Raw genomic sequence first — 18246 nt, forward strand, 5'->3', positions numbered from 1 at the left:
CCCTAACTTCACCTAACTCACCTCACTTCCGCTTCTCTCCTCTCATTTCACGTACATAACTTCATATGACCTCACCTCACCTTCCCCACCTCCCAGCCACTTCACTCGCCCCACCTCACCTCCCAGCAAAACCCTACTACCTTCCAACCACACAGAGATCATCCTGCTGACTTCACCCGATTTACTGTCTGGTTTGGAGAGAAAATATTCCATGTTTGTTCTTCAGCGATAGCATGAAGACTGGAAACTGCGCTGGAATAAGTTGTACGCCCAGAGAACAAGAACAAGCCAAGAACAAGAAAGAAAAAAGCAAAAATATAAGCTTTTCATCTTTTTGTGTTCTATTATAATTATTCCACTTGGCTGTTTTCCCCCCCCTGAATATAAATGACATCTTTTATTAGTTTATTTTTTGCTCTACACAGCCGTTTTAATAAAGTACAGTCTAGCCTATATATGATGGTTTTCTTACACTCCGTCGAGCAATTTTTTGTGTTGCTGGGACGCCTCATTCAGCATTATCAGTGTGTATCCTGCATCGCTTAGTCATTTCACAGCTCCACACCCACGTCCAGACCAGCAGACTAAGCCATTGCCGAAACACACAAAGTACAGCCAACTGTTTCTGGTGGAGCGCTTTTTACGGAATATCCTGTATTTTGAACTGGAGTTGTAAGATGCAGTATTCATTAACTCTTCAGCATCACAGATTCTCGCAAAAAAAAAAAAAAAAAAAAACAAATATATATATATATAAATATATATATTTATATATATATATATATATATGGTGATAGCCTAAGAAAAATGGAAAATGTGTCATCGTTGAGAAGAGGCAAAGTTTAAGGGTACCTTCTAGATTTTTATGTGCTCGACTCTGGACATAGACTTACCAACCCGTTCCCTGAGGCCCAACAGTCTTCCTACGCACCATGCACCTCCACATGTCACCATTTCGGCACTAACACCCACCGTCTATAATGATTACATGTTAAGGCTGTCTAATAGAGAACTTACTAAATGGCTTAGCACTCAGGCTCCTATGGCTCAATTTCAGCTGAATAAAATCGTCTGCTTCAGAAGGGAACGAACACGCGACTTCCTTCGATTGTGGGACTTTTAATAAAACCAGTCATTACACTTATAGAATCCTGTGGCTCATTCTGCTGTATAAAATCGCTAGTCACTGGATGGAACAGAATACTAGAGTAGTCTTGGGCCCGTATTTTCGTCGGTTCAGGAAGATTCCTAAACACCTTTTCCTAAGCGATTTAGTTTTGTTTATTACACCTTATGGTCCTCTTCTGTGTTCCTAAAATTTTTCTAATATTACCATAATTTCCATAAATAATGTACAAAAGGATATAAGCTAACTATATCCAAAATTAAATTCCTAGAGAAAAGATGTTAGGGAGCTTCCTTACCCGACTGGAATACAGGCTTTATCATAGACACGGTTAGAATGTCCAGGTAACATCACATCACACCGCCAATCAGTCACCATATAAGTCGTGGAGAGAATTAGCATCATCATCATCATCATCATCATCATCTGTTATCACCAATTTCATTACCAATCATCATCATCATTAACAGTTATCAATTTCATTACCAGTCATCATCATCATCATCATCAACAGCACTTCCTTATTTCTCACACACACCAAAAAGGCAGGGTAAGCACATTACTTCATAAACCAATGAATATCCATCACTGTCCACACTTTTCCCTAACTTATAAATAAATATCTAATGCCTATATTCCCAGGGCTAAAGTTTCCCTACACCGCCCCTACATCACCATAAAAGTGAGCTCCGCATCCCATCTCTTACCAAAATACAGGCTGACACTAATCTTATGTCGGCTTTTTCATCTATTTTACCACTAACGACTAAACTTCGCTAAGAGTTCCTGGGGCAAAAACATTAACCCATGCTCGTTAATAATGGGGTTTATATAAAATGAAATATATAATGATTTAGTTCTAGGTATATGATTTCACTTGCATTGCTGTTAAATGTGTTTGATTTTTTACTAATATAAACGGGTTAGGGAAATTGTTTACTGTCTGAAGCGACGTGAATTCGATGCCAGTCTGAGTCATGGGACAAATTAATTGCCATATATAGTTATAAACACACGACTGATCATCTTCAAGACCCACCGACACATTAAAAAATAAATCTCGTAAATGCCATGACAGGTGAATGAAACAGCCCCAACGTGCATTCAGTATAATTGTTAGATATTGGCATCGACGGACATGACAGTATACATAAAGGAAGGATGTTGGAAAATGGTCTTGGGATGAATCACTGTATCTGCCTGGAGATTCTTGGACTGAAAAAAGCAAAACTATTCCTTGGCTATTGCGACGTATTTCATATTTTTTTTTCTTGCTACTATTAATTGGGTTTTATTTACCAAAGAAGTGCCCCTTAGTTGTGAAAGAATTAATGAATGATGTATCTATTGTCAGTCTTCTTTCGTCTGATAGAACTGGGTCACTTTCACAGCTTGACGGCCAAGTCGTGGTTGCATGAAATTCAATGAGCCATAGTTATGAGGTAGGAATGAGTCTCCCTGATTACCAGTAAAACGCATCCTTCAATGTGACTGCACTTGGCCATCAACTGAACTGAGAAGGGTTAGAGATCTGTGTCAGATGAAAACAGACAGACTTCAATCCATCTAGTTCGATAAGTTTATCTCTGTCTAAACAATCAACAGGAATGAGCGATAATGAAACATATCTGACGTCCTGTAAATGTAGGGATGGACAGATAAAGGATCAATTGGGAAATCATAAGAGAGGCCTTCGTTATGCAGTGGGCAGTTTCAGGATGAGTGATAATGAGTTTTCGTTTATATAAAGTTAATGTACCCGTAGATCTGCGATTCATATCCAGTAAATCCTCGTTTTTAGACATGTATTTTTACTATCTGGCTTTCAGTTAATTGAAGAAAAATTACATGTTAACTCCAAGGACATTGTCCAAAAATAATTCTTATCTCTTGATTTTGTAAGAACATAAGAAAAGAGGATGACTACAGAAAGCCGGTTGACCAATGTTTGGCGGCTCTCAAATGAGTGGGAGTAGTTCACAAGAATAAGCTCGTGTCCACACTAAATGCTTACAGGCTCAGGTGGGATTCTGCATCATTATAACCAATAGTCGTTCTCGGCCACTCCCACTCGCGTCCAGTGCTGACACTTATTTGGGGTACAGTGATGCAAAACTCCCACCCGCTCCAGCAAGCATTTGGTGTTGACGCAGAGTAAGACAGGGACAGTAAAGCAGAAGACTTTAATTAAACTCTTTATGACCACAGTCTCTTCCCAGCTGTACTCTATCGTTTGGTAACTAATAGAATAAATTACAAAAAGGCATTGTAATGAAACAACTAAAGCTCAACTGCTACTTGCAAAGCTGATTTGCTATTTTCCCTTAAATTACAGTACCAGTTGAATGGGAAAAGTTGTGATAATCGAGAAAAAATCCCTGACATACAATAACGGTTGTTCACCATCAAATAATTAGCCTCTTCAGACCTTTGACATAACTTATACTTTATTCCTGCTACAACCAAATGATTTTATTCACCTTGCGAGACATTGCTGGAACGTGAGGGGTTAAATATGGCTTTCATAAAGCCCTTGTTACTACACTTTTATTCTGAACTAAACAGACCAGTTTGGTAGCAGTAACAATAAAGTGAAACACTCACAGAGTGTAATACCTGCGCATCCATTAATTGGTCTAAAGGCTGAATATTGTTTTGGCTTTGCCCTGTGACCTTGACCTTCGTCGATCGTTCTCAAAATCGAGTCTCTTCATCCTAACTTTACCCTGAATCCTAAAACAATGTTTAGCCGGAATCACACCGAAACTGTGTAAGTTAACCTTGCCATGCGACCCTGACTTTATAATTTCTTTGACGTTTAACTGACTGGTTTAAATTCTATAATCATTTATTCACCTCTTACTCTGTCCCTTCCACAACGTTTGATTTAAATTTGGACACAGACAGTTTATGTTGACCTTGCCATGTGACCTTAATCTTTGACCTTGCCCTGTGACTGATCTCAATAAGAATCCTCCCCTTTTGCCTTATCTTCAACCCCTCCGCCAAGTTTGACTGAAATCGAATAAAAGCTGTTTAAATTTACCTTGCCCTTTGACTTGACCTCTGACCAATTGTTCTAAAAACGACTGGCTTACTCTTTAGCTAAGCCTCAACATTTCTACCAAGTTTGGCTGAATTAGGATCAAAACTGCCAACTTTGCTAACCATCACTCACATGCGACGAACTCTGATCTTGGTCTGTGAGACAGACATTTGAATAATTGTTTTCAAAATTAGCTCACATCGTTCTCAGTAAAATGCACCATTTCACGAATACGGTCCAGATCAGACAATTTTTTTTTTTTTTTTTTTTTCAGGGCAACGTTTAACCTAACCTTGTGAAGTTGACCTTGACATACTGTAGTGTCCTCAAAAGCAAAGAAGTTCCTCTTTGAGTAACCCTGGACCATTTCACCAAGTCTGATTGTAATCGGATGAAACCTTTTTGAGTTAATTTCTTTCTCTCTCTCTCTCTCTCTCTCTCTCTCTCTCTCTCTCTCTCTCTCACACACACACACACACACACACACACACACACACACACACACACACACACACACACACACACATCGAGTAAAACATAATTCCAGCTCTTCTAGTGGGTATAACATTCTATCAAACACGTCATCGTATTGCAACATATACACCTGATCTGCCAGTCTCTCCTAATTCACAAAGTAGTGGCATTCTGGACCAAATCCCTGACGTGTAATGAGGACCATCCGTCACCAAGTATTTCACAGTAGTTCTCCCTCCCTCATATGCCACCGCTGTGAATCACCTCGCCATTAAACCGCCCCCTAACTTTTCACGCAATTGACTTTTATCTGCCTTTGTGGGTTTCATCAGCAGCCCCATTGTTCCCTCACCTCCCACCATTCCCCTCCACCCCTCTCCTCCCTTCCTCCACCCGCCTCCGCTGCAGCTACCCACACGTGCCACATTTGACGCATATTTAGGTCACATATGTGATTTTCCAGGCGGAAATCATAAGTTAATTCTTTCAACCTCTTCTGTCAAAGTATTTATGTTTTAATCTGGCGAACGTCAGACGATCTCACTTAACTTAAGGGAGACTCTGGGCAAAGAAGGAATTAGAAGCAATCTCTAACACTTTTAGGGGTACGACGAGAAAAATTATTATATATTATATTCCTGACGGAAAGAGGTGTATAACTCTCAGTATGTGTAATTCTGCTGTAGGATTGAACCTTCTCCTTGGAGGAAGGGTGATTGTTAGAATTAACCCTTCCCATGCTCGTCAGGTATGAATGGGGATGGAGATTTGTATTGTACAATGAATTCGTACTGTATAATGAATTCAAAGTGTTCTAATGCCAGTGCTTGTGCAGGTTAGACTCAATATATGTCACAGTAAAACATAAGTTGCTGTCATATAAAAGAATGTGAAAGTCCGTACTACCAGCACCAACTTTAAATTTTCACCAGTTCGTAAGCAAGAATCTTAGATTCATCGATCAGAAACCACGAGTTGATTATGCGAGTCCCCAAAACATTGCAGTTACGCTTCCGAATACACACACACACACACACACACACACACACACACACACACACACACAACCAGAGGCTAGGATTACAACTACATTAGATGCCCAGAGAGCAAGCAACGCCGTGTCTAAACTTTGATCTTGAACGTGACCTTTACTATTGATCAGCCAACACAAACCCAAATAATTTCCTTCCATTCCAGCACACAGGGCAAGCACAAATTTTGATGCAAATGGGATGAATCATGAACGAGATTTCGCTGCACGCTGACCTTTGTTTGATATGCAGAAAAAAAAATACGTATTTTATCCCACTTCCACATCCAATGTATGTGCAAATTTTTATCCAAATTGGATCAAATGTCAGTGACAAAAAGCGTGCTTGTTATATCCGTCCTCGGCGTTGCTCCATGAAATCGTCATAAAGAGTGAATGAAATGAACATAAAGAAATGGACAGGCATGGTTTGGATAATATGGGATGTTAGTGAGCAGTAAGGAATAAGGCAGGAAAGCATCACTGTGAGAATGGATGTTGCAGGATTAGTGGTTTGGGTGCAGTGAGGGTTTATTTGTAAATATTCCACAGGAATGGAGGTGTGGGGGAGGGGGAGGTAAAGCAATGGGCAAAGCAAATTAACAGTTTGATAGGATGAGCTGGTTTTTTGCTGGGGGATTGGGTTAAAAATGAGAGTATTATAGTGAAAATAGGCGCTGTAGGCTGAATGGCTTGAGTGCTGTTCAGTTCACCCCCCTCTCAAAGGAAAAAAGAACACGGAAAGCTCACGTGTCTCTCATTAGCGGTGTCTTAGGATGCAGGCAATAACGCTGCATCCCAACATTTAACCATGATCTTTAACAGTTGATCGTTCTGCACTGAAATCGAATCGCGGTGATACTGTATGTGCCAAGCTTGATTCAGACAGGTTCAGGCAATGGAGGGGTATTTTGTCAACGCCGATGAATATATACTTACAACATACATGCATCATAATACATACAAACATGCGAGGTAGAAGCCGACTTGATTATAAAACTACGCCTTCCATGCCGCTAACAGCACCACCACCGCCATCACCATCACAACTACCACCACCAAGACCACTACCACCACCACCACCATCACACCACCGCCACCGCCACCACCATCACAACTACCACCACCATAACCACTACCACCACCACCACCACACCACCGCCACCGCCACCACCATCACAACTACCACCACCATCACAACTACCACCACCATGACCACTACCACTACCACCAACAACAACAACAACAGCTACAACTATTTACTACTATTACTATTACTACTGCTACTACTACTACTACTACTACTACTTCTACTGCTACTGCTACTACAACTACTACTTTTTTTTCACAAGAATCATCTCCATCCATTTGGGATTTATACTGTGAAACTCAAAACCAACTGTCATAATACTGTTCACCATTTGGAGTTGTAACGTGAAGGTTAACACTAAAACCCGTGTCCCATATTCCAGTTCACCTTCGAGAACGGCCCCGATCACCACGATCTTACCCTCGAGGTATGATCTTGGTGAAATGCCACGATCATAATATGATCGTATCATTATAGTCAGGGAGCCACTTGAGGCTATCGTGCAAAAAAGGGTTTTCTTGGACCCGACAGACAAATTTTTGCAGTGCCTTAGCTGTTACGAAGGATATCTAAGGTGTATCAAAAAGCAAGATACTTTTCAAAATTGCATTGCGAAACAATTTTTTTGAAGCGTTTAATGCGAATATCTTGATTTTCCACCCAAATTACAAATTTGCTAAAAACTTAACTTTGAATAATCAGATTAAGCCCAAATTTGGTCCACTACCGCCGATTGAGCTGCAGATACGACATATAAAATTGCAAAAGGATATATGAAGTACAACACAAGTTAGGCCAAAAAAAATTGATTTTGTAAAGGGAAAAATATGGAAAGACTATTACATTTCAGAATTTTTCTCGCCTAATTGTACCTCGACAGAGAGATTATTATTTTTTTCATATACGTCAGATTTGTGAAGAGATAACAAAAATATATATGACAAGACTTTGTAGAAGTAAACTATAAAAAATACTCTTCTCATTTCAGAATAAACAACTACATCCCATTTGTGGTCTCTTCCAAACATTTCAAATACTCCAGCTGCCAGCTGGCATATCTGTATGACATGCAGATGCTAGAAGTCACTCATCCGGATGTTTTCAGAAGTTTTCTGAGGGACAATTTACTATGCGTCAATCAGAAAGGGCCTTTGTGGAATATGGACCGATCTAGCCCTGGAACAGACATATAATAGGGAAGGAAAGACATCTTTATTTAAAGGCATCTCACAAATCCAAGCTGCTCGTGACAAATATATCAAGGCCACACCAATATTAACCAAAGTTTCAGAAGCAGTGAAAAGTATGATTTACATACTGTAGATGGGACATCTGGAAGCCATCATGGAAGTTCAAATACACAAACCCATGAGGATGCTGATTTGTTTGAAAAGGTGAAGCACATAGTTTCAACTACTGTGATTAATCCATTTGCTTCTATGAATATCACTGATTATTATTATTATTTTTTTAAGTGTCCGACTTCACAGCCTGCATAGGCTTCACAGCCTGCTCTCAAGGCCCAGTAGTCCTCCATACCATACACCTCTGCACATGTCACCACTTCGGCGCTAACACCCACCGTCAATATTGAATACATGCTAGGGCTGTCTCATACAGGAGTGGTGCATTGGTATTAGCGGGAGTACTTTTACGACATGTCGGCGGGTCTTCTGGTAGATCAGTAAAGTCTGATTTCATGAAATGCAAATCCTTAAACTGTTCCCTGCCCCAGCGGGGATTTGAACCTGGGTCCGGTAGGACTGCAGGCCACCTCTCTACCGATTGAGCCACCCCTACTGGAGAGAAAAATCCATCAAATATCATCATCTTTGCAAAGGCAAAAGCCATTGCAGCAATGCAAAAAGCTCAAGAAACAGCATCTGCAAAGATTATTCCTCCGGCGATACAACGTTTTCCACAACAAAAGAAAACAGGTCTGAAAAAAAAAACAAAGAATTCTGAAAGTTTACCAAGAAGAATCAGCAGTCACAAGAACTTTATGCTTCATACAGAAAAGTGATGAAGCGACTCGAAGGGAGGCATTTTCACATGACTGGACACCTCATCTAAGCTCACTGTTTCAACCTGATCCCAGGTTTCCAAGCGGCTTTGCCATGACCAATGGCAATAAGTGCGATTTTATTGCACACCTCGTGGCTGAAAGTGATGCAGTCACCCAAACAGACATGTTAACTGCATCTGAGTTACCAGCTGTTTATATAATTGATGCCATGGCATTTATACAGAGGTTCCATACGCTTGGCGCTAAAACCTTTGGTAATTTAGTCAAACGATATGCAGCAAAGATAATGGAAATGAAGCCAAAAGGAGTCAACGAAATTCATTTTCTTGGTGATCGTTATGATTTTTCAAGTGAAAAAAGTCTTAAGGCTGATGAAAGAATTCTTAATGGAAACACCAGCACACCACAAATTTTACCAGCAGAAAATGTTAGCATTCCCAACTGGAAAGTCCTGATGAAAAGTTCTAGGAACAAGGCTGGTCTGCTGGAGTTCATATCACAGATGATTTGTGCCAAGAGAGACACCCTTATACCAAAAGGTATCTCCCTTGTCTTTATTTTCCAGCAAAGAAAAGACTGTAAGGATTAGTAGAGGCAGTGTTCATGAAACTGAAGAACTTAGATGTGAAGAACACGAAGACGCAGATACCCGTATAATAGCTCATCTTGCGTATGCAACTAGACTTCATGAACAGTCACATGTTGTAGTACAAGCAACAGACACAAACATTGTTGTCCTGTCCATGTACCACTACTGTTATTTACAGTCTGTGACAGAAATGTGGACCCAGAAGCTGGATAAGTATTTATCAGTGCATGAACCTGTAGTTATTTTCACATATATAGCAAACAGAAAAACAGACCCTTGCATGTGCACTGATATTCGCTTACGTGATTTCTGGAGGTGACAGCGTGAGCTTTTCGTCGTGGAAAAAGGAAGGCAGCCAAGATAGCTTTACAGAAAGCTGGACAGTTTTCAGAGATACCATGTTACGGTGAAAGTGGTGCTGAGATGGATCTAACTGATGGCTTTGTTAAAGAAGCAAGAGCTTTAATGTTCAGTCTTTATGTTGCCGAGACATTTGAAGACCTAAATGTGTTGAGGGAACATGTTTTTGCATCAAGCAGAACAGATGTGCGAAACTTACCTCCTATTGAAGATGCTTTTCATCAGCATTTATTTCGTGACTATACCAACTTATTGTTTACAAGCTAGCCCACAGGTGCAAACTGTCTCTGCCGCCTGCCACCCAGTATGACAGAAGAGTTGTCAGTGGCACACTACAACCCATAATGATGACCAAACCAGCAAAAGCAGGATCAGCAAAACCAGCTTCATGCAAGTGCAAAGTATAAAAGTACTTATGTAACTGCCTATGCGCAAAAGCACAGGTACCCTGATATACAGGATGCACATGCCTTGGTAAAGGTGATAAATGCTTACGCACTGAGGCTCAAGAATCATTAGAAGATAAAGATTCATTGATCTGAGATGATGTCATTACCTTTTTTTTCATATTCAATTTTGTCTTTAGTATACCATAACAAAGACATAAGAAAGTCACCCTCTTGGTAAAGTCTGTTCAAGTTATACAGATACAGTAAAGTTCTGTGTCTGTGACAATAATCATATGATGATTCATTTTTTGAGTGTTATCTGAGATATTGTCATTATATTTTTTCGTATTCAGTTATGTTTTTAGTTACGATAATCACAAAGAAACTCACCCACTATGGAAAATTCAATTCAAGTTACTGGCTACAGCTAGCCAAGTTCTGGGTCTGAGGCAATAGTCAGTTGATTCACTTTATGAGCCTGTGTTGCCATAGATATAATTACTAATGCATTTTTGTGTTCAAATAACATCAGTAATTTGAAATTTTTTGATGAAATGATACAATATACCTGGAAGTTATTATAGACACACTAGTCAGAAACATGTATATTTTGTTCAGTAAAGCTCGTATTTCCGCATGTATTTTTTCAATAAAATTTGAAAATATATTTGTCTTACAGAACTACCATGTTGCAGTGGTTAAATGAAGTGATATTTAGTGCATTCAAGCTGCAAAATTAATAATATGAGGTTACGGCACTACAGTACTGTGTTTCTTATTTGAACACTTTTGACACGAAGAGTCACTTCTAAACTATGCTTCGATTTTTGTTAGTATCTCATTTTCCTACACTCCTGGAATGTTACAGATTGCAGATATACAAGACTCAAAAGTTTATCTTTCAGGGCCGCTTTTTCTAAAATTTGAGGGGCTGGCTCCCTGGCAAACGGTAGGCATAAACGGCCATTTCACGAGACAGTCACTTTAGTGCTAAGACACACATACATTGTTACGGCATTCCACGACACCCTATGGAAGCGTCCAGTTATCCTGACGACACACTAAGATCATCCCTCACTTAAAAAATAGCGGTCACTTTGACTCCATCTCACGCCAAGACATTGCCAGGACACGCTACGACAAGCTACGGCAAGCTACGGCACCCTGATGTAGGGTGTCGTAAATTGTCGTAGAGTGTATTAGGTATAACTCTGCCTGTCGTAGGTATAACTTCGTGTGTCGTAGCTAGTGTTTGGGATTCGATCTCCAAGTTATTGCTACGACACCTCAAGTCACTCCTACAACAAGCTATGACAACCTGCGACAAGCTAAGACACGCTAAGCCACAACTAAGTCAAATGACGTTACCGTCACATGTCACGTTCTCCTGCTTGTCGGCGCCTATGTTGTCAACTTTTGAATATTCCCAAAACTGTAACAGCACACCAAGAACCACGAAGAATGACCAAGTTCACCACGTCAGCGCTACGTCATCGCTAAGTCACGCCACGTTACTCATGACGACATGTGGCGACACACAAAAACATGAAGATCGTGGCGTGTTGTGGGAAACTTCCTGACAGTTTGACATAGACCTAACCCTCACATTACAGTCCTTTGGCCCCAAGTACACCAACAGCTGTGGTTACCAACCATCTACGACTACTTTTATTACTTTGTTTATATTCATTAACATTACAGCATTAATAAAAACATTAATCTATTGGAGTCACTGGTCTATGTGACGTTTGACCACGGAAGCTTCGCAATCCATACCCGCCATAGAGAGAGGCCTGAGGCTTGATAGGCTTGTGGCCCTGAGGCATAGGAGAGCAAACCTCACGATGAAGAATGATAGTCGACATCTCATCCAGGCCATAACAGAACTCTGAGGTTGATGCTTTTTCTCATTAAAAATCTCTGCCAGTTTTGAGTAGAATCTCCCCATCTCTTGACCCATCCCACCTGATGTTGTCAGCACAAGGGGAGTGAATCGACCGTGGTCCACATGTTGGATCCTTTCTTGATAGTTTCTGTTTTTTCTTGTTCATTCCTCTAGTGTGCAGCCTCGAGAGACAGTTCACAATGACATGGGGCCGTAGGGTCATATATCCTAATGTAGAAAAAAGCCCTCTGCCCACATGTCCAGAAACCTCGAGCAGCGACATCCACTTTTGTATCATTTGCTGTATTTGCTGATCTGTGAATGAAGTGCTCACCGTCTAGAGGTAGCAGAGGTGGCTCTGTGGTGACGACATGGCATATTTCCTGTAGCATTTTCACAGTGAGGTCGCGTACATCACCAAGTCAAATGCGAACAAAGCCTCCCTTCTTGCAAACCATTGTATAGTTTGCATCAACGACAGTGCCACAGGCACAGTGTTGAGGCAGGTTCTCTATTGACCACCCATATGTCAAAGCTATGGTAAATATAAATACTGCTCAATTTCATAGCTACAAATAACGAGGCAGAGAGATATGGCCTTTGAAAACGAAGTGATATGATCACTGGAGCGCATAACTCTCGCCAGAATTTCATGGAAGTATTCCATAATTCTTTAACCAAAAAGTGGGGGGGGGGCCATTTTTGTCTACAACTGTGTATGTTTGTATGTGTCAGCCTTTTGCACCTAATGGTAGTTCTCCATGCGACACAACTTATGACAGAAGCTGTTATCAATCTGTTAAGTGTGTGGTTACTACTACTACTACTACTACTACCATTATTATTATTATTATTAGTAGTAGTAGTAGTAGTAGTATCACTATAAGAAGAAGAAGAAGAAGAAGAAGAAGAAGAAGATGATGATGATGATGATGATGATGATGAAGAAGAAGAAGAAGAGGAAGAAGAAGAAGGATGGTTAAAGCAACGTTTACGTGAATGTGGTGAATGTTTTTGGCGTATCAGATAGAGCCAGGATTCCGGGGACTTGAATGATGAGTGAATGGAAGCATGGCCCGTTGGACTGGGCAAACTTAGACTGTCTGGAAGTGCTATTCCTCACCCTGCCCTAGGGTGGGAAAGGAGGTCCGGATAATAATAATAATAATGATAATAATAATAATAATTAGAAAAAAAAAATTGCCATTAGCAATAGCAATAACTCACCACATGACAAGCTATCGTAGGATCTGGTGATTTCAACACCCTTTATACAGTGAGCACTTCGAAGTGAAAAGCTGGTGTAGGTCCCCTAGAAGAGTGCCAAACACGTTGGGCGAAAGTGAAAACAAAAAAAATCCATGCAGAGCAAGAATGGCAGAGCCCAAACTACTTTCCATTATCCCCTGGGAGATCTCAGAAACTACCAGCCCAAAAGGACTCAAACTCATTTCAGACCTTCTCCCATGTCTCACAAAAATTTCAAATCTGTACCTTTAACGGTTTCTGAGACGCCGCAAATAGGATATTTTTGTCGGTTTTTTGCTGTAATTGGATAACCAGTACTGGGAACTGGATGATACTAGGTCTTATGAAGCCGCCAGCTGGGGAACTCAGATGACCAAGTAGGATGGCCATAGCTTTGAATTTGAGTGAATACGAGGAAATGAATTATTTGTAATAATAATGATAATAATAATAATAATAATAATAATATTGACAAGAACAAATTAACTGACCACTAGTATGGAGAGTTATAATAATAATAATAATAATAATAATAACAATAATAATAATTAATAATAATAATAATAATTATTATTATTATAATAATAATTATTAATATAATAATAACAACAACAACAACAACCATCATCATCATCATCATCATCATCGTCATCATAATAATAACTAGTTACCTATTTATTGATTGTGTATCGACAATAAAGCAGCTTCGCCACAGATGTTAATGGTACTGTATATAAGGTATGAAATTTTGGCATCACAAACAAGTCTGCGACCTTTAAAAGCAGTTCAAGGTCATTCAAATTTGGAACATGTGCTTAGATTAACCTAAGGTAACTTCTTGTGTAATATCAACAAAATCTGAAGACAGTGGTGTGGAAGAAATAAATGAATCGTGGGTACATTTTACATTTGTCTCAATAACTGGCTAACTGTATGCTTCACTGCAACAATGCAACTATATTCCTTTCAGCTAATAAAAGGAACCAAAGCTGCACTTCTTTAAAGTTACAGCTTTACTACTTTTGTGGTTTTCTCTAAAACGTGTTACAAAGAAAACATTGAACAGATCCGAATATGGCTAAATGGCAAAATATTCAGCCAAAATTCTTAGCAAACATTTTTATCATAGGATTTTCCACCAAATAGCTGTATCTTAATTAGTTCCTGAGATATTTCAACTTCAAATATGCAATTTTTGCACCATTGATGAGTATATGACCTTCAAAAATAGGTCAAGGTCATTTTCGTTTTGCATAAGTACTTGGGTTACCCTAGGGTACCTTCCTGTATAATATCATCAAGATCTATAGAAAAAAAGTGCAAAGAAAAATAACAAGTGGAATTCAGTAACTGTCCTACAGACAGTCACTAGTCTCAACCTACTGTTTCACTCAATGACCTACACCCCATTGGGGAGATTTGGATTTTTTCTATCAGCAATGGCCCATATCAGAACACATAACCTGGACCATTCAGATTCCTTGTGCAGGTCGTATTGAACCTCCAGTTGACACGACCAAGTTATCTCGTTCACAACATAATACTGATATGGTTCTCTATGATATGGCCCATGCCAGGACACATAACCTGGGCCCTTCAGATTTCTTGCGAGCAGTCTCCAGTTGTTCTGGAATCGTTGCGAGACTCTAAAGAGTGAATAATAATAATAATACCAGCGAAAACAATAGCTTCCACCTATGTAGTAGGTGGAGACTAACAACACTTACCAAAACAATAAGCTTCGCCATATATATGGCGAAGCTTAATAGTAAAACCATACAGACCCTCAGTGTACATTCATGGACATAAATACAGATACAATATACTACGATATCTAAGGAGAGAAATACCACTAACTTCTCAACTCAGTAATAAAAACTTCTTATACTCAACAAAGATTTTAGAACACTGTATACAGTTTAGTAATTACAGATTTTAAAAAAAAGTTCGAGTAAAATTGCCCACGATTATACAACGGCAGAAACCTTAATTTTACTGCACCTAACATAACTTAAGCTAGCCTAATCTACAGTCAATAAAAAATGAATGATAGCAACTGGTTTGGTGAAATTGTGCCCGAGTGATTTTTACTTAAGTTTCTTTCAGTTCGCCTGGTATTTCTGATGAAAAGATATTTAAGCTGGAACTACATTAAAACTATTTTTCTTTAAACGAGCGTTATACCATAAAATAAACTGTTAAATATGCTGTGCAATATATCAAAACGCAAAAGAAAACCAAAACGATTTTAGGATATTTTTGTGCTGACTCTGTACCTAGGGAGTGTTCTGCTTTAAGGTCATTCAGTACGGTACATTCAATGGGGTGTGAACATTTGTAGGGCTGGAGTAGGATAAGATTGAATGCAAGGAAAATGAAGATGTTGACGTGTTGAACTGAACTAGCACATCTTCTTTTGTTCCACTGTTCCATCGATAACTGCTTGCTGAACTTGTGGTTGGGCCTTAACCCCTTGCCGCAGGTGACGAGTTTTTAATATTCATCAGGTTACAACCAGACAATTTTATTAAAGCTTGGGAAATTTTCCCGTAGTGAAGAGGGTCAAAAAAAAAGCTATAATCAAACCTCATCAATAACCAAAAATAAATAAATAAATAAGATCTCCCCAAGCTGAATATAATCGTCTCGAGATAGTCCTACCCCCCCTGAAAAAAAAAAAATGTAGATCATGGGAATAATAGAGTTAAGTCAACCTGATGGTCCCGAAAAATGAAAAAGACTTAAAACTCAACTTCTGCATTAAATTCTGAGGATTATTTGATCGTTAGGTCATACCTCTGGTCGTGTCACTTGCTTTTTAATAAGGGTTTTGGCTTTCAGTGCAAGAACTTATGTAAAAGTGTGATTAATGAAAATCGACATTAAAATATGAGAATCCGGAAATGCTGAATAAAATATCTGGCTGTGTAAGGTTCTGTTCTCACTTAATTCTAAGAATTTATACCACCAGGAAGGGAATTACAAAATTCTTGATTTTTTAAATACTTTCGATGAGAGCTACTGCCTTTTATTCACAGTATTATTTAAATTCATACCGTCTCCTTTGAGTGACTTTTTTTTTTTTTCCCTTTTCCCCCCTCATGTCAAGAAAACTTATGCCATATCTGCTTGCAGTCCATAGACCTTAATAACGTAATCAAATGATGTCTTCCGTTAGAATATCTATGCCGCTACAAGATTACCATATTTTTTATGACAGCCCCTTTGTGCTGAAATTTTAGTAAAGGCGATATCCAACCCAGATAGTTGGAAATATCTATCTTAAGATGAATATTTTGTGTCATGTCTATCGAGCAGTTAAAAATGCCTGTCCATGAACCAGAACACAGTACGGTATGCTTTGCTCTCGTTCAGTGCTTTGAAATAGCTCCTGTTTTGTATTTCTCCTGTATGATTTACTAACTGATTTTCCTGCTGGGTAAATAGTGTAAGCACAGCTTCAGTATACTGGACAAATGTAAAGATACACAATATTTAGAAATGTCTGTTAAATTTGTTAATAAATAGTTATAAAGTAGTGTAGTTGTACAGGCAAACATATATGTAACCTATACGAACAAATAAAATTAAGGTGGTTATAATCCACTCCAGGTTTAAATTCCAGGTCCTAAGGAGCTCCTGGAATATTTTCATGGACACATAAGGTATAAGGATTGAGACCCACTGTCCTCTCTCTCTCTCTCTCTCTCTCTCTCTCTCAACTGAATAAAATAATTTAACTTGAACTAAAACAAATACATGAAGATGCAGCCACGAGAAAGTTCAAAAGGCATAAAGTTTATGGGTCTGCAGTTAACCTTCCAGTTTAATTTGGATTTAGCTCAAATGATAAGGACTGTACGAGGGAAATATGCATCATTTATTCGCTAATGTACGCGTTTTGCTCCGCTGGCCTTTTCAACTTGCATTCATAATTATGTTGCTCGATTATGTTTGCAAGTTTTCTTATTTTTAGATCCTACAGACTGTTTGCTAGTGAGAAATGGGGTTTGATGATGATAATGCTGTAGATGATGATGATGTGATGATGACAATGATGATGATTACGATGACGCTGATGATGATGATGATACCTATTAGCATATTGTTGGTCATGATGATGATGACGTAAGAGCAATAAACATAAAGATAACTCTGAAATAATTAGCCTACCTGAGTCACTCTTATGCTGTTATTCACACTGACTCACAGCGTATTCATTCACACTTTACGGTCGCACCTCACTCGCACGTATCTCACTCACACCTCTCACTTTTTTGTTACACACACACACACACACACACACACACACACACACACACACACACACACATTCTTACTCTTATACTCACCTAATTCACACCATCACTCACTACGCATAGTCACTTTGTTCACCTTACTCACATTCTTATCTCACTCATCCTGCCACTCCCAAGTAAGGAAAGATTTTTGTAATCGTATGTGTGTCTGAGAGAGAGAGAGAGAGAGAGAGAGAGAGAGAGAGAGAGAGTAAACTGATACAATTGGTTATTCATAATTTCATCTCTGGAATTAGGCTTCTCTGCTTGAATTTCACTTTACTCATAACTCTTATACTTTTAAATCACTATAAGTCCTGGCGTGTTGACAATCATATTTTGTATTTAGCGTGTTTTTTTATTTTTTAGAATTTTTTGTGGGCACCTTCCCTTTATATCCTTCTCAGCATGGAAATTTACATGTGTGTGTGTGTGTGTGTGTGTGTGTGTGTGTTTTTTTTCCGCAATAACTTTAAATTAGGCTCAGTTCTGAAGGAGAGTTACGAGGAGAAAACAATGAACAAGATCAGGTGAAAAAGAAAGGAAAAAAAAAGAAAATAAAAGAAAACGGAAATAAGAGAAAAAAAACATAATACACAAACAGCCACAAAATAACCCATGCATACGTGACAAGGATGCGCCTCAAAAAACAAAACGGAAAAAATTGCACGACCTTTAAAAAAAT

Source organism: Coenobita brevimanus, chromosome 2, assembly GCF_032717465.1.
Source record: "Coenobita brevimanus isolate Jiangsu-jjx chromosome 2, ASM3271746v2, whole genome shotgun sequence".
Classification (NCBI taxonomy): domain Eukaryota; kingdom Metazoa; phylum Arthropoda; class Malacostraca; order Decapoda; family Coenobitidae; genus Coenobita; species Coenobita brevimanus.